Source organism: Macaca thibetana, chromosome 7, assembly GCF_024542745.1.
Source record: "Macaca thibetana thibetana isolate TM-01 chromosome 7, ASM2454274v1, whole genome shotgun sequence".
Classification (NCBI taxonomy): Eukaryota; Metazoa; Chordata; class Mammalia; order Primates; family Cercopithecidae; genus Macaca; species Macaca thibetana.
The window spans coordinates 66,646,432-66,664,520 of record NC_065584.1 but is presented as its reverse complement, the minus strand read 5'-3'; the positions used below and the strand labels follow the sequence as shown (position 1 = coordinate 66,664,520).

Below are 18,089 nucleotides of genomic sequence, written 5' to 3'. Positions count from 1 at the left end.
AATAGGAATGCTTTTACACTGTTGTTGGGAGTGTAAATTAGTTCAAGCATTGTGGAAGACAGTGTGGAGATTCCTCAAGGATCTAGAACTAGAAATACCATTTAATCCAGCAATCCCATTATTAGCTATACACCCAAAGGATTATAAACCATTATACTATAAAGACACATGGACACGTATGTTTATTGCGGCACTATTCACAGTAGCGAAGACTTGGAACCAACCCAAATGTCCATCAATGATAGACTGGATAAAGAAAATGGGGCACACATACACCGTGGAATACTATGCAGCCATAAAAAGTTGAGTTCATGTCCTTGGCAGGGACATGGATGAAGCTGAAAAACCATTACTCTCAGCAAACTATCACAAGAACAGAAAACCAAACAGCACATTTTCTCACTCATAATTGAGAACTGAACAAGGAGAACACATGGACACAGGGAGGGGAACATCACACACCAGCGACTGTTAGGGGATGGGGGGCTAGGGGAGTGATAGCATTAGGGGAGATATGTAATATAGGTGACAGGTTAATGAGTGCAGCAAATCACCATGTCACGTATGTATCTATGTACCAAAATTGCACACTCTGCACACGTACCCCAGAACTTAAAGTATAATAATAAAGAAAAGAAAAAGACAACCAACCATATGTTGTCTACTAGTAAAAAAAATAATAAAGTTTAAATCTCCCCAAAATCTCTGTATTTCTTGTAAGTCTTGTGAAGTACTTTCTCAGGATAAATGTCACTGTATTCAAATAAAATTGTCCCATTCATAATCCATAAAGATTTATTATTAACTCCAATCGTATTCAAATCTCAACCATCTGAAATGGTTGTTATGTCTGTTTTGCTGGACGCTTCATTAGGTCAGAAATTTAAACCTTCAGAGAATTTTCTTGAGTTAAAATATCACACATCCCTCTCCCCAGAATAGAAACTATGTAATGAAAAGCAATTATGTTTTATTTGGTAAATGGAAAAGGAAAGAAATTACCTTATCATGTAGGTCAGTGTTTCTCAAAGTGGGGTTTGAGGAGCAGCAGCAGCACCTCAGAATTTTTTAAAAATGGAAATTCCCATTCCCACTCCAGACCTATAGAATCAAAGGCTCTGAAAATGAGGTCTTGTAATCTGTGTTTTAACAAGATCCTCCACGTGATTCTAATGCATGCTCAAGTTTGAGAACTCCTCATGTAGGATAATACTGAGGGGATGTGGATGTTTTGAAGCAATTGACAAGTCTTCAGAAGCTCTAAATATCTTGTGAGTTCATCTGTTAAGTTCTGGGACATCTCCCCTAAATAACTATACATTTCATAATGTACTGCTTTTTATATCTACATTGAAGTTGTTTTATTTCACAGGGAAAAAAAGCATAGTATGTGAAGAGCAATTTATTTTGGAATCACAGATAGTAGCTAGAAAACTAAATGTGATGATAAATCAACATATCAGTACTTAATTATGTATAACTGAATTAAATAGAATATGATAAAATATTTTGAGATAGAGATAATATTTAATTATTTGAAGATTTAGGTGGCAAGTCATTGTTACTAAATCATTATGTTTAACAAAATCATTAAGTATATAAATTATATCAGTGAGGCTGTAAACCTAATATGCTTTTAATTCTGTTTTCAAATCTCTCTTAGTTTTTATTAAACCATTTCTTCAGTAAGTAGAAAGTGAATTTTTGCTGTGTGCCTAGTACCATGATGTGATCTGAATCTAGTGTGGTGTTAGAGACTGACATGGTGAAGAATTTAAACAATAGCACACACTAAGTTGATGCAAAGACTCTACCTGCTGCAAACAAGGATCTATGTAAATAGATGTGAAACATGTATACGCATACACACACCTGTGTTCATGTCAGTTGCCAGAAATGAGGAGGTAGCTTAAAGTCTGAATTGAAAGTTTAGGCTGATATATTAGTCTATTTGCACACTGCTATAAAGAACTACCTGAGACTGGATAATTTATGAAGAAAAGAGGTTTAATTGACTCTCAGTTCTGCAGGTTGTACAGATCATGGATGGGAAGCCTCAGGAAACGTACAGTCATGGCGGAAAGTGAAGGGGAAAGCAAGCACGTCATACTATCACGGAGCAGGAGAGAGAAACGGGAAGTGCTACACCATCAGATCTCATGAGAACTCACTATGACAAGAACAGCATGGGGAAATTTGTCCCCATAAATCCATCACCTCCCACCAGGCCCCTCCTTCAACAGGTGGGGATTACAATTCGACATGAGATTTGGGTGGGGACACAGAGCCAGACCATATCACCTGGTATCCAGTTAGACAATAATTTTTGAACCTGGATATTATCCTGTGTAGCTGGGAGCTGGTATTGTAATGCACAAAAAGAAACATACCCTTGATGATTACAGAAGACCTAGCCCTGAGATCCCTGATTAAATATGTAATTCTAAATGGTCCTTCTGCCAACGGGTCCTACCTGTTCCAGGGTGGCAAGGCCTTGGTCGGGGGCACCACTGATGCTTACATGCTAAGGCCCAATTTACGTGGGCCTGGTCATAACCTTCAATGAGAAATCTCTGAATTAGTGACAGGAGGCTTAGTAATAAGTGGTGAATGTCCTCTAGGCCAGGGCTGAGAGAACAGCTGCTGTACTTTAGCCTTCTGTCCCCACTTGCCATCAAAGGAATAAGCCCTCCTCTCAAAGTAGTACCAGTATCCTGTGTCCCAACTAACTATATTTTCTTCCCTCCAATACCAATTATTGAATGGTTGAGACAACAATTCAACGGCTCTAAGACCTGTGCCTATGCACCACAGATTGTACTTGAGGGGCCCCAAGGAAGGGGAAAGTTTATCTGGGGAGCAATGGAGGAAATACCCTAAGGCTTCTACTATTCACATGAAAATTACAGACCTGTCTTTAAATTGTCCTGATGTGGGGGATCATACACTATGGTGGGGACTGGCCCTTCAAAAGAGCCATCAAGTGGTTACACCTGCCTAAACCCTAGAGGGCACCATGAACAGGGATCTTCTGGGTGCCACCCCAAGAATTTAAGACTTCTAAATAGGAAATCTTGATCCTGCCTAGTGGAAATAACCTTGCTTGCAAGATAAGCAAAGAAGTCTAGCTGGCGGACATTAGGACCCAGGAGGCAGGAGTCAGAAGATGTGGCTGTCTCATGCTCAGTAACCCGTGCAGGGGGAGCCTCTGGTGGGTCCATGGTCTCAACCAGGATATCTGGGAGACTAAGACGTCCACTGAGCACTCCCAGGTGCAATTCGGGACCACCACGGAAAGTGAAAGAGTTGAAAGTAGTTCCAGGCCAACCGACACTCCCAACGCGGAAGGGTCAGGGGTTTCTTAGACAGCCCTTTTCCAGACAGCCTGACACCCATGTCTTTAGTCCCGCAGCTGTGCTAATTGCCTGTAAGGGGCTGACAGGAGCCCAGTTTAGCCTCCGAATTCTGAGGAAGGACAGAACAGAACAGCAAGCGAAAGAAGTCCAATCATACTCACCGTGTGACAATCTAGATGCCTTTCCTGGAGACTCTTGGGTGGCTCACCAAAATGTAACACCTAAGGTTCTTGCCTAGCCACACCAAAGAATTGGTGTGGCAGGTGACCTTGGCGAGTGATAGAGACGTGGACCAATAGAAAGAAAAAGTTGTAGGCTTTATTGAGTAGAGTGAAACTACAAAGCTTCCACAGTGTGGAAGGGGTCCTGAATGGGTAGCTACTGTTGGTTTTCAGTGATTGCCTTTTATACTCTTTAAGGCGGGAAATACTTGCCGCGGGAAGGTGTTACCAGAGTGAGGAAGGTAGTAAATTATTTTGTGACATGTCTTAGATTTTGAGGAAAATCGGAATTGCATCTTAGGTTTTATCTACTTTATGACCTTAAAGCGGTATGGCAAAGGAGGCAGGATCTCACAGGACATTACAAAGTATGTTTACAAGGAATTGGAATTGCGAGTATCCATAAGGTCCGCTGGTCACAGAAAAACGGGCAGTTAACATTCCTTTTAGTTTTGGGGGAGGGGGAAGAGAGAGAGGGCGAGAGGACAAAGGGAAATTTACAGCAAAATTTTTGCTGTTTGTAGATTTCTTGGGGAAGAAAACACATGCACAAATCCTGGTGTTAGGAATATTTTAAGCGTATATCTTCAATATTACTCATCCAGGACCAAAGTAAGTCCTGATGTAGGAAATGAGTTAGCTTCACAGCCTTCTGAGCCCCTACTCGATCCAGGAAGCTCAGCTGGCCCCTCCTTTCCATGAGATCCTAAACTTAAGAACCCTTAGAAGTAAATATACTTCAAGCTAAAGACAGTAAACCAAGACCTTCAAATCAGTAAAATGTTGGCACAAAATGGAAAGATTCGATCTATAATGACAGAAATAGAATGTTGTTTTGAGATCTTACTATCCTTCTTTCTTCTTACTTTGTTATACATATAACTTGTAACTTTATTTAAATGAACCTTACCAATTGTCCTAAAATGATTTTTCAAAATATTACTCCATTTATATCATTACCACATTCTTGGCCCTCCTATCCTTTCTCACATTTAAATATATCATTCACCTGTGCGTTTCTCTGAATCTTTTTGATGATTAGATTTATCTGCTACAACTTAAGCTCCTAATAAATAACTAATTGAAATTTCGTTAAATATTACAGAGGAAATATTCACTTCAACTGGTTCATTTTATAATATAATTATTCTTGTATATTAACTCCAACCTTCAATCTTCTAAAAATCAGGTTCTCACCACAAATTACTAGAATGCCTCTGTTGAAACCATTTCACCCTGTGGGCATAACTGAGTTCACCAGGGTGAACAATGGATATAGGAGCTATTCTCACCACAGTAGTCAGTCTGTTTGTTCTTTTCAAACGTTCTCCAGACTGCTTCTCAGGAATTATTCATTTCTATTAAGAGAATTCCATGAATCTCAAAGGATGGATAATTGGCTTATTCCTGATGTGATAAATTGGACAATATGTTCCACACCAGGGTTTAATTCTTAAGTGGAAAGCAGACTTTCAATCAACTACTTTATGTACTCTGTCTTGTATTTATGAAACACTTACTAGAAATTTCAACAGATAAAAAATCCCTATTTCTCCAGAGGACCATGTTTCCTTGGGAATTATACCTGGAAACCTGAAAAATAAGGAAAGCACCGACAACCCAGGATTGCTTCCTAAAAGAGAATAGATTTTCTTCATGTGCACTTTTGGGTTGCTATTCCAACAACAAGTATATAAGCAACAATAAAAATTGATCCAGATTTTATCAATGCATTTCAAAGAAGTAAAAAACAACTATTGATTTTGCTGTAGGGGCCAAGCTTATATTCATTAACCAGGATCCAATCACAGCCCTGGATTTATTTTTGCGGAGGCAAGAAAGGTAATAGTTCATATTTTACATTGCATCAATATAAATGTCACTGGTCGGGTGAAACAACGTACATGTAAGCTTAAAGAAAAATCATTTGTCTTCCTATAATTAAGTTTAATTGATCATAGACATATTATGTTCTAAGCTTAGCAATTTAGATATATATACTCATTATTTTAGAGGAATTAATAATGACTGTGCTTCTGATCATTCCTTTTATTTCATTTGCAAATGTATTCTTTCCAGAATCTTAAATGCCTGTATCTATCCATTTTACATTGGATAATTCCTGAGTTCATGCTATAATAATAAAAAACAACAAAAATATTCAGTACTTATTTTAGTCTAGCTAAAACCAATAATATCTATACAAATTTTGACAGTCAGACTGTGATTTTCTGTTGATGTGTAATTTACATACAATAATATTTAACCTTTCAAGTACAAATCAATGTTTTTAGTGTATTCGCAAAGATGTGCAACTATTACCACTAAACTATTCTAGAATATTTTCTATTTGTATATTATTTACTATATCTTCTTTGGAGGAATATCTATTCAGATTCTTTGCCAATTATTAAATTTGGTTGTCTCTTTAATATGGAATCATGGATATTCTTTCTAACTTCTGGATAAAGATACCTTTTATAGATATGTGATTTCAAATATTTTTCCCTATTCTGTCAATGTCTTTTTAAATTTTCATTATAGTGTCCATTGAGATACAGTTTTAATTTTAATATTGATTTTGTAATTTGTCTTTTTTTCTTTTCCTTGATAATGAAGTCCAATTTATGTTTTTTTCCACTGATGTTTTTGTTGTTATATCTAAGAAATTTTAGCCTAATCCAAGATCATAAATATTTTCTTGTAGGAGATTTTTTAGTTTTAATTTTTATATTTAATTTTATGATCCATTTTTAGTTACTTTTTGTGTATAATGGGAAACAAAGATCTATCTTCATGGTTTTGCATGTAGGTATCCAGTTTTATTCCAGAACCATTTGTTAAAAAACTACTTTATCCCCATTGAATTAACTTGGCAGCCTTGTTGAAATTCAATTGACCATAAAATGATGGGTTAATTTATGGGCAATAAAATTCTATTTTACTGATTTATATGTCTATCTTTATGCCAGTACCACAGAGTCTTTCTTATATTAGCTTTATAATGGTAAACCCTCAAGGTTAGCCAGAGATGGAGCTTAGGGCCTTTTCAGGCCTTTCATCTAGGTTATATAATTTGTTGGAATCCAGTTGTTTATGATATTTCCTTGTATAGCTATTTTTGCAGTCAGTAATAATGATCATCCCTTTATTTTTGATTTTTTGCAATTTGTCTTTTCTCTTTTTCTTGATAATTCTAGCTAAAGGTTTATCAATTAAAGTGATCTTTTAAAAGAACTAACTGCTAGTATTACCAATTTTCTTATTGGTTTTCTATTTAGAATTTCTTTAAATTCTGCTTAAATTATTAATATTTCCTTTTTTCTGCTTGCTTTGGATTTAATTTGTCATCTTATTCTGGTTTTCTAAGGTGGAAAGTTCTATTATGGATTTGATTTTTTCTTTCTAATGTATGTATTTTCAGCTATAAATTTTTCCTCTAAGTGTTGTTTTAGTTTCTTCCCATAATTTTTAGTGTGTTATGCTTTCGTTTTCCTTCATCTCAAAGTACTTTTTAATTTGTCTTCTGATTTCTTATTTGACTCGTTTTACTTAAAGTGTCTGGTTTATTTTCACATGTATTTAAATTTTCCATATTTCCTTCTGCTATTGATTTCTAATGCCATTAAACCCAGGTCAGTGAAATGTATTTTACAATTTCAACCATTTCAAAAAATATTTCCTTATTTATTTTTAATTGGCAATAATTATACTTGTGGGATAGAATCTTAGGATTTGATCTTTGTATACATTATAGAAAAATTTAATAAAGTTAATTAACATATCCATTATCTCACCAACTTATTATAGTTTTGTGATAAGAACATTAAAAATCCATTATTTTAGCTATTTTAAAACATTAAATACATTATTATGAACTGTGGTCATGATGAAGTGCAATTGATCATGAAAATTTATTCCTGCCATCTAACTGAAACCTTGTACACTTTGATCAATATCTTCTCTTCCCATTCCCCTGCCAAACCACCACAACCTCTGGTAATAACTTTCTACTCTCTGCCTTTGTGAAATCAATATCTTTAGATTCCACATGGAAGTGAGATCATACATTATTTTATCTCTCCGTGTCTCGCTTATTTCACTTAACATAAAGTTTACCAGTTCTATCTATGTCACAAACGAAAAAATGCCATTTAAAAAAAAAAAAACTGTGTAGTTTTCCATTGTGTATATATACTACATGTAAAAAGTTTATTCACTCATTGATAGACACTTAGATTGCTCCATTCTTGGCCATTGTAAATAATGCTGCAAATAACATCAGTGTACAGATGTATCTTTAACATAAAATTTTCAATTCTTTTGTATATATTCCAGAGATGGAATTGCTAGATCATATAGTAATTCTCTTTTTAGGTTTTTGAGGAAATTCCATACTATTTTCCAAAATGCTTGTACTAGTTAACATCCCCAACAGTGTATAAGGATTTCATTTGCTTCAGGTACTCCAACACTTGTTATGTTTTGTCTTTTTTGTAACTACCATTCAAAAGCGCTTGATAAAATATCTTAGTGATTTTTAATTGCATTTACTTGATGATTAGAGATGTTGAACATTTTTTAACGTATCTGTTGAGCATTCATATGTCTTATCTTGAGAAATGTCTGGCCAGGTTCTTTGCCAATTTTATAATCAGGATATTTGTTTTCTTGCTTTTAAATTATTTAGTTCCTTACATATTTTAGAATTTTGTCCCTTATCAGAGATATATGGTTTGCTATTATGTTTCCTTAATCTCCGGGTTATCTGTTTGCTTTGTTCATTGTTTACTTTGAAGAAACTTTTTAGTTTGATGCAATCAATTCTTAACATTTATGGAGGATTTTGTTCTGTCCTGTAGAATGTTTCATATTTATTAGAGAAGGATGTATATTCTGCTGTGTTTGTTTGACATGTTCTATAAATATATCTTAGGTCTAAGTAGTTTATCATGTTTTTTAAATCTTCTATTTGAGTATTGATATTCTGTGCTATTCTAGCTATTATTTCAAGGTGAGCTTTCAAATATCCAATTATTATTATTAAAATATATGCTAATCCCTTCAATAATGTCAATTTTGCTTTCTGTGCTTTGGATCTCTGTTAGATGCACATAGGTTTATAATTGATACACCTCTTGATGTATTTACCCTTTTATCATTACAATTTTCAGTCTATATTAACAATTTTTGTCTTAAAATACTGAAAACTGTTATAGCCACTGTAGCTCTATGTTGGTCATATTTACATGGTATATCTTTTTCCATTCTTTTGTTTTTAAACTATTTGTGATTTTTTAAAATTTTATTTTAGATTGAAGGGGTACATGTGCAGGTTTCTTACCTGGGTATATTTCATGATTATGAAGTCTGTGGTACAAATTATCCCATCACCCAAGTACTGTGCATAACACCCAATAGTTTTTCAATGACTGCCCTCATCCCTACCTCTGCCTACTAGTTGTCCCAAGTTTCTATCGTTGCCACCTTTATGTCCATAAATATGTAGTGTTTAATTCCCACTTACAAGTGGGAACATATTGCATTTGGTTTTCTGTTCCTGCATTAATTCTCTAAGGATAATGGCCTCTAGCTGCATCCATGTTGCTGCAAAGGGCATGATTGATTTCATTCTTTTTTTCTGGCTGTGTATTCCAGTGGCTGAGCCAGCAGAGAACTTATGCCTGTAAATAAGGATCAAATTTATACCTGGCTATATTGCCTGCTCCCAGTTATTACCTATAAGCATCATCTTCTGCCTTGTAGGTCACACTGCACAGCCCAGTATAAAACCTGCCAGAAGAATTGCCAAAACGCTGTACCCAGCAATCCCTATAGTCACACTCCCTGGGGAAGGGGAAACGGGAAAGAAAGAAAGCAATAATATTATAGAGAAAGAAAGAACAAAAAAACTACCTGCATGAAAATAATTACAAAAAATACAAGTATCAGTGTCTCTACATGAGAAGGAACCAGCACAAAAATTCTGGCACCATGAAAAATCTAACTGTACTGACACTACCAAAGGATCACATTAGATCTCCAACAATGACCTCTAGCTAAAATGGAAACTCAGAAATGACAAATAATTTAAAGCATGGACAGCAAGGAAGCTCAACAAGATTCAAGACAATGTTGAAAATCAACACAAGGAAACCTGTAAAGTAACCCAGAAAATGAAAGAAAAGATAAGCATCTTAAAACAAAATTAACCAGAGCTTCTAAAATTGAAAAACTCATATAAGGAATCTCAAAGTACAATTAAGAGCTTTATCAATAGAGAGGACCAAGCAGAAGAAGTAATTTCAAAGCTTGAATACCAAATATTTTTTTTAACTTTTATTTTAAGTCCAGAGGCATAGGTACACATTTGTTACATAGGTAAACTTGTGTCATGAGGGTTTGCTGTAGAGATTATTTTATCACTCTAGTTTTAAGCCTAGTACTCATTAGTTGTTTTACTTGATCCTCTCCCTCCTTTCACGCTCCACCCTCCAAAAAGGCCCTGGTGTGTGTTTTTCCCTCTATGTGAACATCAGTGTTTTGAACCAATCCAGTCAGACAGAATAAATTAAGAAGAATTTTTAAAAATAAACAGTCTCCAAGAAATATGGAATTATGCAAAATGACCAGACCTATGAATTACTGGAATTCCTGAGAGAAAAGGACTAAAAGCAAACAACCTGGAAAACATACTTGAGGTAATAATTGAAGAAAATTTTTTCTAATCTTGCTAGAGAGGTAGACATGCAGATATAAGAAATCCAGAGAACACTTGAGAGATACTATATGAAACAGACACAACCAAGGCACATAGCCACCAGACTGTCCAAAGTCAATGCTTAAGAGAAAATCTTAAAGGCAACTATTTGCGATTATGAATCTAATGTACGCCTCTTATGGATAGAATATGGTTGAACTATACTGCATTTTAAAATTCATTTTACTACTCTCTGTGTTTTAGTTGGAGTGTTTAGTTCATTTATATAAATATATGGGGTTCAAGTGTAATTTTGTTATATGCATAGATTGTAAAGTGGTGAGGTTAGGACTTTTAAGGTATACATATAACCCTAATACTGTACATTGAATCCATTTAGTAATGTCTTATCATGCTCCACTCCCACACCCTCATTCTCCTGAGTCTCCATTGTCTAGCATTCCACAATCTACAGCCACATGTAAGCATTATTTAGTTCCCACTTAAAAGTAAGAACATGAGGTATTCAACTTTCTTTCTTTGACTTGTTTAATCTGATGGTCTACAGTTCTATTCATGTTGCTGCAAAATATGTGATTTCATTCTTTTTATGGCTGAATAGTATACCTTTGTGTATATATACCACCTTTTCTTTAACTTATTATCCATTGATGAACACCTAGGTTGATTCCATATCTTTGTTATTGTAAATAGTGCAGCAATAAACACAATGGTACGGTTATCTATTTGCTATGTTTTCTTTTCCTTTGTGTAGACACTCAGTCATAGGACTGCTAGATGAAATGGTACTTGTATTTTTAATTCTTTGAGAAATCTTTATATTTTTATAGAGGTTTTACTAATTTACATTCACACCAACAGTGTATAAGCATTCTCTTTTCTTCACATCCTTGCAAACATGTTATTTTTTGTTTTTCTAATAAGAGCTATTCTGACTGGTGTAAGATTATATCTCAATGTGGTTTTAATTTGCATTTCTCTGATGATTAGTGACATTGAGAACTTTTTCATATACCTGTTGATCATTTGTATATCTTCTTTTGAAAAATGTGTATTCATGACCTTTGCCCATTTTAAAAATAGTATTATTTGTTTGTGCTTGTTGTTGAGTTGTTTGAGTTCTTGTAAATTCTGGATATTAGTCCCTTATCAGATGCATAGTTTGTACATATTTTCTTCCATTCTAAAAGCAGTCTGTTCACCATGTTGATTATTTCTTTTGCTGTGCAGAAGCTTTTTAGTTTTATTAAATCTCATTTGTCTATTTTTGTTTTTGCTGCCTGTACTATTGTGGTCCTAATCATAAGTTCTTTGCCTAGACCAACATCCAAAAGAAATTTATTTGGTTTTTCTTCTAGTATTTTTATAGTTTGATTACATTGAACTTAATCCATCCTGAGTTGATTTTTCACAGATGGTGAGACATAGGGGTCCAGTTGTATTCTTCTGCATATTGCAACCCAATTTTGCTAGCACCATTTGTTGAAAAGGTTATCTTTTCCCTGGTAAATGTTCTTGTCAATTTGGTCAAGATCAGAAGGCTGTAAATATGTGGCTTTATTTTTGAATTCTATATTCTATTCCATTGTTCTGTGTGTCTAATAGGAGTACCATGCTGTTTTGGATACCATTAATTTGATAAGTCTGGTAGTGGGATGGTTCCAACTTTTTTTTTGGTAGTGGAATGCCTCCAGCTTTGTTTTTTAATTTTGATTGCTCTGGCTCTTAGGCTTTTTTATGGTTCCATATGAATTTTAGAATAGTTTTTTTTTCTAATTGTGTGGAAAATGACATATTTTCATAGAAATTGCATTGAAAATGTAGATTGGAATGGTCATTTTAATATTATTAATTCCTCTAGGAGAATGGGATGTTTTTCCATTTGTTTGTGTCATCTACAGTTTATTTCAGCAGTTTTATAGTTTTTATTATAGAGATGTTTCACCTCCTATGTTAAATATATTCCTAAATATTTTTTGTAGCTATTGTAAATGGGATTGCCTTCTTGATTTAGTTTTCATCTGGACTGTTATTGGTGTACAGAAACACTACTGCTTTTTTATGTTTATTTTGAATCCTTAAACTTACCTTATCAAATTTAGGAGTTTTTTCATAGGGTATTCAGGATTTTATATTTATGGCTTCTGCATTCACAAATTCAACCAACAGCACATCAAAACTTAGGGGGAAAAAAAAACAATAAAATAGAATGCAAATGAAAGAATAAAGATAACAACTATTTACCTAGTATTTACATTGTCATAGGTATTACGAGTAATCTGAAGGTAATATTAAAAGGGGTAACATATAAATTTAGTAAATCGTGTGAAGAACCAAATGTATGAGTCAATAAATTATTTAATTTATTATTATTCAAATGTATAAATTTTGTCACCATGTTAAATAATATACACACTCATTTAAATTGATAATTTCATTAACAATCCACTAGTCAGTTTATTTGCTATAATTCTCAATAAAAGTGAAAGAGAGAGTAACCGATATATCCTCACAATCATTTGATTTTTTTAGTTATAAAGTTAAATCGTTTGAATTACAAAACCAGCTTACTCAAATAACTTGGTATGTAACTAAACACACAATTGCCAATTGCTTATCTTTTTTTTTTTTTTTTTTTTTTTTTTTTTTTTTTTTTTTTGAGGCAAAGTTTCACTGTTACCCAGGCTGGAGTTCTGTGGCTCCATCAGGGCTCACTGCAGCTTTGACCTCTCTTGGACTCAAGGGAACCTCCCACCTCAGTCTCTTGAGTAGCTGGGACCACAGGCATTCACCACTAAGTCCAGTTAATTTTTGTTTGTTTATTCTTGTAGAAATGGTGTTTCCTCGTGTTGCCCCTGCTGGTCTCAAATTCCTGAGCTCAAGTGATCCATCTACCTTGGCCTCCTAAAGTGCTGGGATTACAGGCATGAGCCACCATGCTCAGCCTGCTCATCATTATTTATGTCAACTTCAGTCCTAAGAATTGTGCTTTTCCTTGTGTAAGATTTACTACTAAGGATCTTTCCTTTGGGATAAATTATTTTGTGACTTTTCTATAAAAACATAATGAGACTAGGATTATAGAATATTACTCTTGTGCTGCATAGCTTCTCAATGAAAGGAAATATTGAAGATAAATAAAAACAAATTGCATAGAAGGTAAATTAAATAAAATACATTATGAACCACTAGAATTGATTAAGTAATATTTATATTGTGTTTTTTCTCTCATGACTTTCACCTGAATTTTCACAGAGCAAGTCAGAGACAGTAATCTCATTATAATGGTATTAAAGTACCACCCTTAAACACAAAATGTTTTGAAATTCTTACTTTACAATAACACTCAAAGTTAGCATTAGAAAAAGCATGGAAAAAATGATCCTTACTGGTACCTTAAAACATCCTTTCTGCAAAAAAAGAAGCCCTGCTACCAACTAATAGATCTTTATTATCTTCAGATTTTATTAGTTGGGGTACAGTCATGGCAAGAATATAGATCTAAACACAAAGAATGTTATTGCTTCATCAACCGTAAGAAAAGTTACTCTGCAATGTTCCTTAATGAGGCTTGCTTTATAATGTTTCTGTTTAAGTGATTGCAGATACATTGACACACACACACAAATGCACTCACCCCACACTGAACTCTCCATTATTATCTTATCTCTGTTGCTTAGGAATGCTGTAGCAGATATTGGGGTTTCTCTGTAACATTTCCACTGTCCACTGATTGTGTAGCACATAGTTGAATTTGCATGCCTAGTCCCTCAGCTTCAAGACTTAAAACATTCAGGATTATCCTATGCCTTCTGCCACCATTGATTGTTTCTTATAACCCAGGCAGAAAACAAATGGTGTGTGGTGACATTTGCCTGACCACAGAAAATGATTCAGATTTGGTTCAATGCATTTGAATTTTAGAAAATTGACTTAGAATATTAAAACAGAGATTTCTTTCTTCATGATGTAATTTGTAACTTAAAGTCTGAATCTTCTAAAATCACTCAATTCTTTGAGGGAAACCACTGGAGGATAGAGCTGACACAGAAAGGAAAGAATATGTAGCTGATACAAACAGAAAATAATAATAATCCTGATTAAAGAGCAAACGGCTGAAAAAGCTTTAGGAACCCTTTGCTCTTTCATTTGGTTTCAGTTGGTTTACCATTTAATCACATTTTGATGACTGGAGATACAATAAATTACACATGACTATTGTTTTCAATATTAATGAATCCATGCTTAAGAACATATTATATATATCCATTGTCACATAAAACCTTTTCCTTGATTAATACACTTTGTCTAAGTAAGGACAGGAGTTGAATGTTACATTTACCGTTGAATTTCATATGTCTTTAACTTCTAGTAAAAATAAAGTTTCTACCAATAAAAAATAATATGCACCTAGTAGTATTTAATGTTCGCATTAGCCAGTCATAAATACTGTAGACAATTCAGTCATCTGAGGTTCAACTAGCTCCTAGGACTGTTTAACTGAGTTGGAGAAATAAATGGTAGTTTTGTTCAAGAGCAAGTATTCTTCATAATGTAACTGTGACCAAGGCCCAATTCACAATTTTAAAAAAAAATTATATATTAGTGTGCATTTACACTCCTTTATATTTAATATAAAAATATAAATATATTTTAGTCTGTTTGATATATCAATGTATCTAATGAATTGATAATTAGTAATGTTTAAAAAATGCATTATATTTTCCCTTTATTAAAAGTATATAGGGAGCAAGATGGCCAAATAGGAACAGCTCCAGTCTCCAACTCCCAGCGTGAGCGACACAGAAGACCGGTGATTTCTGCATTTTCAACTGAGGTACTGGGTTCATCTCACTGGGGAGTGCCAGACGATCGGTGCTGGTCAGCTGCTGCAGCCCAACCAGCGAGAGCTGAAGCAGGGCGAGGCATCGCCTCACCTGGGAAGCGCAAGGCGGAAGGGAATCCCTTTTCCTAGCCAGGGGAACTGAGGCACACAAGACTTGGAAAATCGGGTAACTCCCACCCCAATACTGCGCTTTAAGCAAACAGGCACACCAGGAGATCATATCCCACACCTGGCCGGGAGGGTCCCACACCCACGGAGCCTCCTTCATTGCTAGCACAGCAGTCTGTGATCTACCAGCAAGGCAGCAGCGAGGCTGGGGGAGGGGCACCCGCCATTGCTGAGGCTTAAGTAGGTAAACAAAGCTGCTGGGAAGCTCGAACTGGGTGGAGCTCACAGCAGCTCAAGGAAACCTGCCTGTCTCTGTAGACTCCACCTCTGGGGACAAGGCACAGTAAACAATAACAAACTCAGCAGAAACCTCTGCAGACGCAAATGACTCTGTCTGACAACTTTGAAGAGAGCAGTGGATCTCCCAACACGGAGGTTGAGATCTGAAAAGGGACAGACTCCCTGCTCAAGGCTACCCCTGAGTAGCCTAACTGGGAGACATCCCCCACTAGGGGCAGTCTGACACCCCACACCTCACAGGGTGGAGTACACCCCTGAGAGGAAGCTTCCAAAGCAAGAATCAGACAGGTACAGTCGCTGTTCAGAAATATTCTATCTTCTGCAGCCTCTGCTGCTGATACCCAGGCAAACAGGGTCTGGAGTGGACCTCAAGCAATCTCCAACAGACCTACAGCTGAGGGTCCTGACTGTTAGAAGGAAAACTATCAAACAGGAAGGACACCTACACCAAAACCCCATCAGTACATCACCATCATCAAAGACCAGAGGCAGATAAAACCACAAAGATGGGGAAAAAGCAGGGCAGAAAAGCTGGAAATTCAAAAAATAAGAGCGCATCTCCCCTGGCAAAGGAGCGCAGCTCATCGCCAGCAACGGATCAAAGCTGGACGGAGAATGACTTTGACGAGATGAGAGAAGAAGGCTTCAGTCCATCAAATTTCTCAGAGCTAAAGGAGGAATTACATACCCAGGGCAAAGAAACTAAAAATCTTGAAAAAAAAGTGGAAGAATTGATGGCTAGAGTAATTAATGCAGAGAAGGTCCTAAACGAAATGAAAGAGATGAAAACCATGACACGAGAAATACGTGACAAATGCACAAGCTTTAGTAACCGACTCGATCAACTGGAAGAAAGAGTATCAGCGATTGAGGATCAAATGAATGAAATGAAGCGAGAAGAGAAACCAAAAGAAAAAAGAAGAAAACGAAATGAACAAAGCCTGCAAGAAGTATGGGATTATGTAAAAAGACCAAATCTACGTCTGATTGGGGTGCCTGAAAGTGAGGGGGAAAATGGAACCAAGTTGGAAAACACTCTTCAGGATATCATCCAGGAGAACTTCCCCAACCTAGTAGGGCAGGCCAACATTCAAATCCAGGAAATACAGAGAATGCCACAAAGATACTCCTCGAGAAGAGCAACTCCAAGACACATAATTGCCAGATTCACCAAAGTTGAAATGAAGGAAAAAATCTTAAGGGCAGCCAGAGAGAAAGGTCGGGTTACCCACAAAAGGAAGCCCATCAGACTCACAGCAGATCTCTCGGCAGAAACTCTACAAGCCAGAAGAGAGTGGGGGCCAATATTCAACATTCTTAAAGAAAAGAATTTTAAACCCAGAATTTCATATCCAGCCAAACTAAGTTTCATAAGTGAAGGAGAAATAAAATCCTTTACAGATAAGCAAATGCTTAGAGATTTTGTCACCACTAGGCCTGCCTTACAAGAGACCCTGAAGGAAGCACTAAACATGGAAAGGAACAACCGGTACCAGCCATTGCAAAAACATGCCAAATTGTAAAGACCATCGAGGCTAGGAAGAAACTGCATCAACTAACGAGCAAAATAACCAGTTAATATCATAATGGCAGGATCAAGTTCACACATAACAATCTTAACCTTAAATGTAAATGGACTAAATGCTCCAATTAAAAGACACAGACTGGCAAACTGGATAAAGAATCAAGACCCATCAGTCTGCTGTATTCAGGAGACCCATCTCACACGCAGAGACATACATAGGCTCAAAATAAAGGGATGGAGGAAGATTTACCAAGCAAATGGAGAACAAAAAAAAGCGGTGGTTGCAATACTAGTCTCTGATAAAACAGACTTTAAACCATCAAAGATCAAAAGAGATAAAGAAGGCCATTACATAATGGTAAAGGGATCAATTCAACAGGAAGAGCTAACTATCCTAAATATATATGCACCCAATACAGGAGCACCCAGATTCATAAAGCAAGTCCTTAGAGACTTACAAAGAGACTTAGACTCCCATACAATAATAATGGGAGACTTCAACACTCCACTCTCAACATTAGACAGATCAACGAGACAGAAAGTTAACAAGGATATCCAGGAATTGAACTCATCTCTGCAGCAAGCAGACCTAATAGACATCTATAGAACTCTCCACCCCAAATCAACAGAATATACATTCTTCTCAGCACCGCATCGTACTTACTCCAAAATCGACCACGTAATTGGAAGTAAAGCACTCCTCAGCAAATGTACAAGAACAGAAATTATAACAAACTGTCTCTCAGACCACAGTGCAATCAAACTAGAACTCAGGACTAAGAAACTCAATCAAAACCGCTCAACTACATGGAAACTGAACAACCTGCTCCTGAATGACTACTGGGTACATAACAAAATGAAGGCAGAAATAAAGATGTTCTTTGAAACCAATGAGAACAAAGATACAACATACCAGAATCTCTGGGACACATTTAAAGCAGTGTGTAGAGGGAAATTTATAGCACTAAATGCCCACAAGAGAAAGCAGGAAAGATCTAAAATTGACACTCTA

At 35.8% G+C, this 18,089-nt stretch overlaps 1 long non-coding RNA gene across 1 annotated transcript in view; it reads left to right on the top strand.

Annotated features, from left to right (window-relative positions):
- The window catches only part of LOC126959625 (uncharacterized), a 73,414-nt gene extending 60,020 nt beyond the window's left edge, over positions 1-13,394 (top strand). The window contains exon 3 of the long non-coding RNA XR_007727587.1: positions 13,130-13,394. This is a non-coding gene — a long non-coding RNA (uncharacterized LOC126959625). The remainder of the gene's footprint in view (positions 1-13,129) is intronic.
- Positions 13,395-18,089: the final 4,695 nt, after the last annotated feature.